This window comes from Dama dama, chromosome 23, assembly GCF_033118175.1.
Source record: "Dama dama isolate Ldn47 chromosome 23, ASM3311817v1, whole genome shotgun sequence".
NCBI classification, from domain to species: Eukaryota; Metazoa; Chordata; class Mammalia; order Artiodactyla; family Cervidae; genus Dama; species Dama dama.
In genome coordinates, this window is record NC_083703.1 from 53,530,152 (window position 1) to 53,537,949 (window position 7,798).

General features: G+C 53.7%; 1 protein-coding gene across 5 annotated transcripts in view; it reads right to left on the bottom strand.

Moving 5' to 3' along the window:
- Nucleotides 1–317, bottom strand: part of SIRPA (signal regulatory protein alpha) — a 43,885-nt gene extending 43,568 nt beyond the window's left edge. For 2 of the 5 annotated variants that reach the window (XM_061126768.1, XM_061126760.1), the window contains exon 1: nucleotides 165–316. The gene's annotated coding sequence lies outside the window, so the exon portion shown is untranslated. Of the gene's footprint in view, nucleotide 1; nucleotides 104–164 lie in introns of those variants that run through there. The other 3 variants (XM_061126767.1, XM_061126765.1, XM_061126762.1) reach the window with 3 other exon arrangements.
- Between the last annotated feature and the right edge of the window lie 7,481 nt (nucleotides 318–7,798).

Here is a 7,798-nt window from a genome sequence, read left to right on the forward strand (position 1 = left end):
CCCTCGCCCGGGCCCGGGTTGTGGTCCCGGCCGCCGGCGCCCCGCTCGGCTCGGGACTGGACGAGCCCGGGCTCCGACACTGTGCCAGTTCAGACGCCCGCGCGGTGGCCCCGGCCCCGAACCGCCTCCCCCTCGCCCCCTCCCTCGGCCAGCCGGGCTCGGACCTGCGCCGCCCGGCGGACGAGAGCTGCGAGACGGTGGAAGCGTCGCCGGGGCTGCCCCGAGGCCGGGCCCCTCGCTCCACTTTGCGCAAACTTGTTTTTCTAAGGTCAGCACCGCAGGCCGGCTACATCGTCCTCTTAAGGTGGACTGGGGAAGTTGCGGCCGGCCTCCCCTCACCTCCGGACTCTGGCCACGGCCAGTCCCGGCTTCCCGCCCCGGGAGGCTGGAGGCGGCTCAGGAGCGCGGGGAGTGGAGGAGGGGGAAGTCTGCCTTTCGCCCCTCCTCTGAGGCCCTGTCCCCGGGCCCCAGAGCCAAGGCCCCTCTCGGGGTGGGCGAGGGCCAGAAGGGTCCCTATCCTTTCAGATCTGGGCCGAGGTGAAGGAAAAAGCAGGAAGTAAGTGAAGGTAGGGGGAAGGGGGCAGGAAGGAGAGAGTGATGGTACAAAAATAGCGTGTGTGTAGGAAGGACTTCAGTACCGCCTGGAAAAGCGGCGCGGGGAGGAGAGGGAGCTGAAGGGGGGCTGCGGCCAGGAAACCGGGGAAAAGAGTCCGGGCCTCTCTGGGGAGGTGGGCTCTCCCCGCCAGGTGCCTGTCTGTCAAGGAGGTGCCTCTCTGCCAAGGATGGCTGCTTCAGGGATGGGGAGGGGCCAGGAAGAGGTGCGGGGCCAGGGGAACTTGGAAGGCCTGTGCTTCGGGAAGATGGCAGGAGGTGAGGAAGATGAGGGGATGGGAGGAGAGCAGGAGCCAGAGGCCTGGAGGCAGGACAGAGCCTGCTGGTGAGAAAAAAGCAGCCGGTTTCCTCCCTCAATTCCTCTTTCTGTCCCCTTCTTTGAGGGAAAGCTGTATTCCCAATAGCAGGGATGGGGGTGAGAATGCTCTGATCACCAGACCAAAGAAGACTCCAGACTGGGGGAGGGAATGGAGTCAAAGACCCTCTAATTGTAAATAAACAATAACCAATTTGGCTTCAAAAAGCCCTTAGGATGATATGAAGCAAGGTGAGAGAGGGGTCAGTCCTATAAACTGAGGAGAAATTGAAGCCCAGAGAGGGTGTGGACTTGCCCAAGGTCACACAGCAAGACCTGGGGTAGAAACAAGGTTTGAATTTCTGATTCCCAGGTTAAAGATCTTTGTACAAGGACACCCTCATCCCTCCCTGGCCCTACCCCAGCCTCCCTGTTAAATGCCTGGTCTTGATGTGGTGCTAAGACAAGGAGGCAGGCAGGGTGCTGCCTCTGTTCAAATCCTGCCAGCCACCTCTTGTGAGCTGTGTAGACTTGAGAAAATACCTTATTTTTGTGGCTCCATTTCCTGAGCCAACAGGAGTATCAACCTAAAAAGGCTGGAGTGAGGATTAGATGAGTTGGTATTTGTACAACATTTAAAAACTGCCACATGGCATTTGACAAATAAGTCAAGCATTTGACAGCAGTCCTCAGGAACCTACAGGGTTCTGGGCAGTATGTGAAGTGTAAGGAGATTTTCTTTGGGTGCAGAAAATTCAGCAGGGACCCACGCCATGTCCCTGTCCACGAAGAATTTACATTCTAGTGGGGAGACAGATAAGTAGACAAGCAGAAATAATTAATGAACAACAGAAGGTCGAGCTTACACAGTGAGAAGGGTGCGCTGATTTGGATAAGGGTAAGTCCTGAGACTGGGAGCTGAATCACACACACACAAAAAAGGGGGGCAACAAGGTGAGGATTTGGGAATTTGCTGTTCCAGGAAGAGGGACCAGCACATATAAAGGCCCGGGGGCTAGCTTGGCTGGAGCGGAGTGAGCAAAGGATGGGGGAGACTGGTCCAAATGGGTGACCTCACAGGCCTTGGTAAAGTACCTGCATTTATTCTGCAGGGAAGAAATAATTGACGCTGTTAAGCAGGGGAGCGCCATGGTCTGATTTATGTGTTTAAAAGGCCACTGTGGCTACAAGTGGAGAGTGGGCTGGAGGGAGGAGAGTGTGGAATCAAGGAGATGTTCTGGGGGTCCTCCTAGTATCTGAGGTGAGGGTAGGGAGTTTCCAACTGTTCAAGGCCACATCTGACTGAAACCATGAAGGTGACCAGTGGGGCTCCTGGGTAAATCCATCACCCGAATCTATCTGGGTGGGAGTGGGGTAGGGGCTGCTGCTGAAGGTCAGAGATGAGGCAGCCTCCCGGCCTGGGCTTCCAGAAGGCTCTGTTGTTCACTGCGCACATACACACAGACCTGCCTGGGATTAGGAACCTGTGGATTAGGGAAGGATAATAATGGAACCAGCTGCTATTTATGTAGCACCTTCGGCCAGGGCACCCAGCAGGGCTTCCCAACAGCCTTCCTTCTTCACCAGGAGGGGGTCTGGGCCTTGTTCTCCTGAATCAGCATCTACATAAAAATCACCCTTGGCCGACAGCCAGGGCTGGGAGATCACTGAGACCAATGGGCATCTGGATATATACTGAGGTAGAGGGACAATATGCCTGAGGTCACGCAGATTATGGCAGATAATTGAGGTGAATCAACCCCCTCCATGGGAGGCTGGGCACTGGGGATGCAGCAATTGAGGAAAACAGACAAGAATCTCACCCCAAGGAACTAACACTCTTGTGGGGACAAGCAAGTCAGTCTGTAAAATAGCTAGTCTACAGAGGAGGACAGGCTACAGGGGTAACTTAAGTGGGTAGGGGCCCAGGATTTATTTTTCTGGGCTCCAAAATCACTGCAGATGGTGATTGCAGCCATGAAATTAAAAGATACTTACTTCTTGGAAGGAAAGTTATGATCAACCTAGACATATAAGGCATATTAAGAAGCAGAGACATTACTTTGCCAACAAAGGTCCGTCTAGTCAAGGCTATGGTTTTTCCAGTGGTCATGTATGGATGTGAGAGTTGGACTATAAAGAAAGCTGAGCACTGAAGAATTGATGCTTTTGAACTGTGGTGTTGGAGAAGACTCTTGAGAGTCCCTTGGACTGCAAGGAGATCCAACCAGTCCATCCTAAAGGAGATCAGTCCTGGGTGTTCATTGGAAGGACTGATGTTGAGTTGAAACTTCAATACTTTGGCCACCTGATGCGAAGAGCTGACTCATTGGAAAAGACCCTGATGCTGGGAAAGATTGAGGGCAGGAGGAGAAGGGGATGACAGAGGATGAGATGGTTGGATGGCATCATCGACTCTATGGACATCGGTTTGGGTGGACCCCGGGAGTTGGTGATGGACAGGGAGGCCTGGGGTGCTGCGGTTTATGGGGTCGCAAACAGTTGGACACGACTGAGTGACTGAACTGAACTGAGGGGCCCAGGACTGATGATGAGAGGGGAGGGCATCAGGGGAGGCCTCAGAACAGGTGATATTTGGGCAAAGACCTGAAAGATGTGAGATGGAGCCAGAAGCAGCTCCATCAGGCTTTGGTCCTTGACTTTGTAACTCCCTGGTGTAACACGTCAGCACATCCCCTGCTGTACCATCCCTCCACATCCAGAGCCAAAGCACTTCTCAGCCCCTTCCTTCTACCGCGTCAGGTCCAGTCCTCCACCATCTCCCACCCTGTGCGTTCTCCACTCAGCAGCCAGAGGTCAGACCATGTGCCTCTCCTATTGTCCAGCGTTGGTGGAAAGAAGATGTGAAAGAGTATGAGGAGGGGAGGGTCAGGGTCTTGAAGTCAAGACTCTGCCTATTTGATTCATGCAACTTGGGGAAAAAATTGTTTTGAGCCTCAGTCTGTTCATCTGTGAAACAGGAATAACAAGGTCCACCCTGGTCAAGGGTTTGGTGGTGGCACAAACATGAAAGCTGCTGTGGTGGGAGCCTTTGTGGAGTTTGTCCCTGCTGGTAGGGTGATGACGCCCCTGTGTGTGCCAGGCCTGTTTACAGGGATCGTCTTGTCAAAGCCTCAGAAATTCCACCGTGTCCCCAGAGGTAAGGAAGCAAGGCCAGGGACAGAAAGCGACTGGACCAGGGTCACTCTGCCAGGGCACGCAGGAGCCTGCAGAGACCCAGCTTTGCCGGGCGCCAGCCCTGCAGGCTCTGCCCCTCGTTTCCCATCACCCTGGGCTGGCGTCAGCAGGCAGGCCCGCCAGCCGCCTTTGTGTGGGGCCTGTCAGGAGGCCGGAGCTGCCAACGACCTATTTTTCTGGGCAAGAGGAGCCATTTGAAGTTAGAGGCCTCAGCTGCGGAGCCAGAACAATAAAAATAAAAACAGCAAGGACTCCTGGGCAGCTTGGACCAGGGAGCCAACTGCCCCAGCGAGGAGCTGCTGAAGGGCTGGAGAGAAGCTGGTGGGGGCTGAAGGAAGGAGTGTCCTCACTGCGCCCCCCTGTTCTCTGACCTGCAGGTGGGTCATCTCCAGGGGTCATGCAGCTATTTTATAGCTGTGGAAACTGCAGTTCAAAGGGATGGAGTTACTTACTCTGGACATGGGACAGACAGCTAGTGAGCGACCAAGCCAGTTAGGATTCGAACTCACTTCTCCAAATAATAGCAGTTCCCATTTGTTCAGCATCTACTATGCTTTGTTGTTGTTATTTAGTCGCTAAGTCATGGCTGACTCTTTTTGTGATCCCATGGATCGTAGCCCATCAGGCTCCTCTGTCCTTGGGATTTCCCAGGCAAGAAGACTGGAGTGGGTTGCCATTTCCTTCTCCAGGGGATCTTCCGGACCCAGGGATCGAACCCAGGGTCTCCTGCATTGCAGGCAGATTCTTTAACGACTGAGCCACCTGGGAAGTCTCCTGCTGTGCTTTACTGGCATGTTTTTTGTGACATATTCAAACCACTCCTGGGTACTAAGAATTCCTCTAAGCTGCATTATAGGGGTCTCTGCTCTCAGGTCACTTTGCCGGACCATCCTTTTAAGATCCCCTCCCCCACCCCAGTGTGTTCTGCCTCCTTCTCTACTTTCTTTCGTGTTCATCACAGGCATCACAACTGCCAGCACTGTGCCTCTGCCCTGCATGTTGTCCATCTCTTTAATGAGTCGTGGGTCAGCTTATCCCTGGGCCCAGTGCCCGGCCTTGGGAGCACATACTATGGTGAAACCCCCAGCACTGCCTCTGACCAGCCATGGGGCAAGGTTCTCTGCTCATCTGTGCCTCACTTACCCAGATTCAGGAACTGATGGAATCAGACCTAAAAAGTCTCTAGTAAGGAAAATGAGTTAATCTGGGGAAAGATACTGGCTGTTGCCATAGTTTTCTCCCAGCACTGAGGCTCCAGCGCCTTAATAGTGAACAGTAGGTTATCAATAAATATCTATTCAATTACAAAAGCAACCTGCCCACAATCCCATGGTAAGACATCTAAAACATCCATCGGCAGAGTCTGGATTTGAGGAAGTGTTTCTCTGAGCCTGTGCATCAGTGCACTCTACTTTATAATCACCTCTCCACAGCCCCCACCTTCCCGCCACAGAGCAGGTATCATCCTCACCTGGAATGATTGTTAAACCACAGATCCCAGTTTCTGATTCAATGGGTATCAGGTAAGATCTGAGAACTTGCATTTCTGACGAGGTCCCAGGTGATGCTGATGTTGCAGTCCAGTGGATAGACTGGTAGGACCACTGAATAGACTGGTTGGACTGTTTCATGAGCCCAGTCTCAGCTTTCCTATTGGCTGGTTGGCAGTCTTCTGCTGTCCTTCTGCTTTCTGTCCTCCCCACCTAGGGGAAAACAGAGAGGGCAACAGTACTGGCTCAGAGGCTGCAGGTAGTGCCCCCAAAGCTGAGGGGCTGTGACAGTTCAGAGCCAGGGCCTGAGAGAGCCGTGCTGTATGTAATTAGTGCTTTCCAGGGGAAGTCAGCGACTAAGCGACTTGGCAGGCAGGCAGGCAGCTCGCCTGAGCTCGTCAGGGGTGGGACCGCACTGTCAGGCCCTAAACACTGTTCTCAGGCTCTGAAGATCTGGCTCTGCTTGGAGCTGAGCTCAGCTGTGCAGAATCTAACCTCCCCCAACCCTCTGGGCGGCAGGGTCTCCTGAAGGGTGGGGGGGTGTGCAAGGGTGGCGTCAGGACAGAGCTGATTGACTCAGCATGCACTGGGGGACCTGAGTTCAAGTGCTGACTCAGCCTAATGGTAACACGAATCATAGCTAAAATATTAGGACTGCTTACTAAGCCCCAGGCCTAAAGGATTTCAGTGGATTCTCTCATGCTTCTCACTCAATTCTCTTATGTGGACACGATTCTTATCCCCATTTCACAGATAGGAAAACTGTGGCTCAGAGAGGTTAAGGGGCTTGTACAAGAGCACACAGCCTGTGAGTTGCAAAGTTAGGCTTTGGATCCAGGAGTTATCATCCCCCAGCCCCTGCTCCTCACCTCTGCACATTCTGCCTTCTACTTTGCTATGAGCTCAGAGGCCCCAGAGTGCCCTCTCAGGGTGTCCATCACACCAAGGGGCTTGCTGACTTCCAGGCCCTGGTGCTGAGCACCAGGCCTGCTGATGTGTCATAGGAACGAAAGTATCTGGTGAATGAAATAAAGAATCTGCAGATGAGTCTGACTTTCCAGTTGTGGGACAATACTGGTCAGTGGCTGAGAGGCATGCTTTCAACTCATGCTCTGCCCCTCACTAGCTGTGTGATCTTGGGTGGATCTCAGCCTCCATTTCCTCTTCTGGAAATAGGTTGAGGTCAGGACTAATGGGTAAAAGAGAGTGAGGAAGGGAAAGAGGAATAAACCCCAAAGGCCCCTCATGATCTCACCCACTGCCCCCTCTCTGATCTCACCTACCACCTCTCCCCCAGCTCACTCCAGTCCAGCCATATTCATCTTCTTGGAATTCCAGGAATCCACCCAGCAGGTGCCCACCTCAGGGCCTTTGCACTTGCTGCTCCCTGTGCCTAGAACCTACTCTTCCCAGCCAGCCACCAGCCTCACTCTGCCTCTGCTCAGGTGTCCCCTCCCGAGAGAATCCTGTCCTGACCACTTTTTTAAAAAGTCTCCTATCATTTCTTATTTTTCTTGGTAGCATGTAAATATGATACCCTCTTCGGTTGCTGGAGATTCCCCGACCTGATTCGAGCTCCACCCGGACTCTGATTGCTCTCTAGCACCTGGAGCCGTGCCTGCAGAGTGGCTGCCCACACAGTGAAAGGAGCCAGGCAGGGAGCAGCTCTGTCCACGAGGTGCTGGCGGCTCCACCGGGTGGCACAGGTTCCTCTGCCCCTGCCCCTGCTTGGCCTGGGTTTCCCCAATAAACAGATGTCCTCCTTGAACCTGGGTTTCCTTCCCAGGCTGGGAGGCCAGGCATTCCAGTTGGCCTCATTCCTGTTCCCAAGAGGAAGTATTTGTCCCCAGGCAGGAACTGGCCTGGCTCTCAGGGGGAAGCCAAAGCAACCCATACCACTCTCTCTGCTCCCAGCTTCTGAGGAGTTAGCACTGTGGCTTCAGGCGGCAGGTGGCCATGCTGGTACCATGCTACTGAAGCAAGGAGGGTGGTGGGATGGAGGACCCAGAACTCATTTCCAGAGCTCCTCGGCCTCTTACCTCATGGAAGCCTCACAGTCATGCTGTGCAAAGACTGGGCTTGGATGTCAGCCTCACCTGGCTGGAATTTGTTCCACTTACGTCTACCCATTTGTACAGATAAACAAACTGAAGCTTCAGGAGAGGCAGAGACTGCTGGGCCAGTGGATGTAAGATGGTGAACC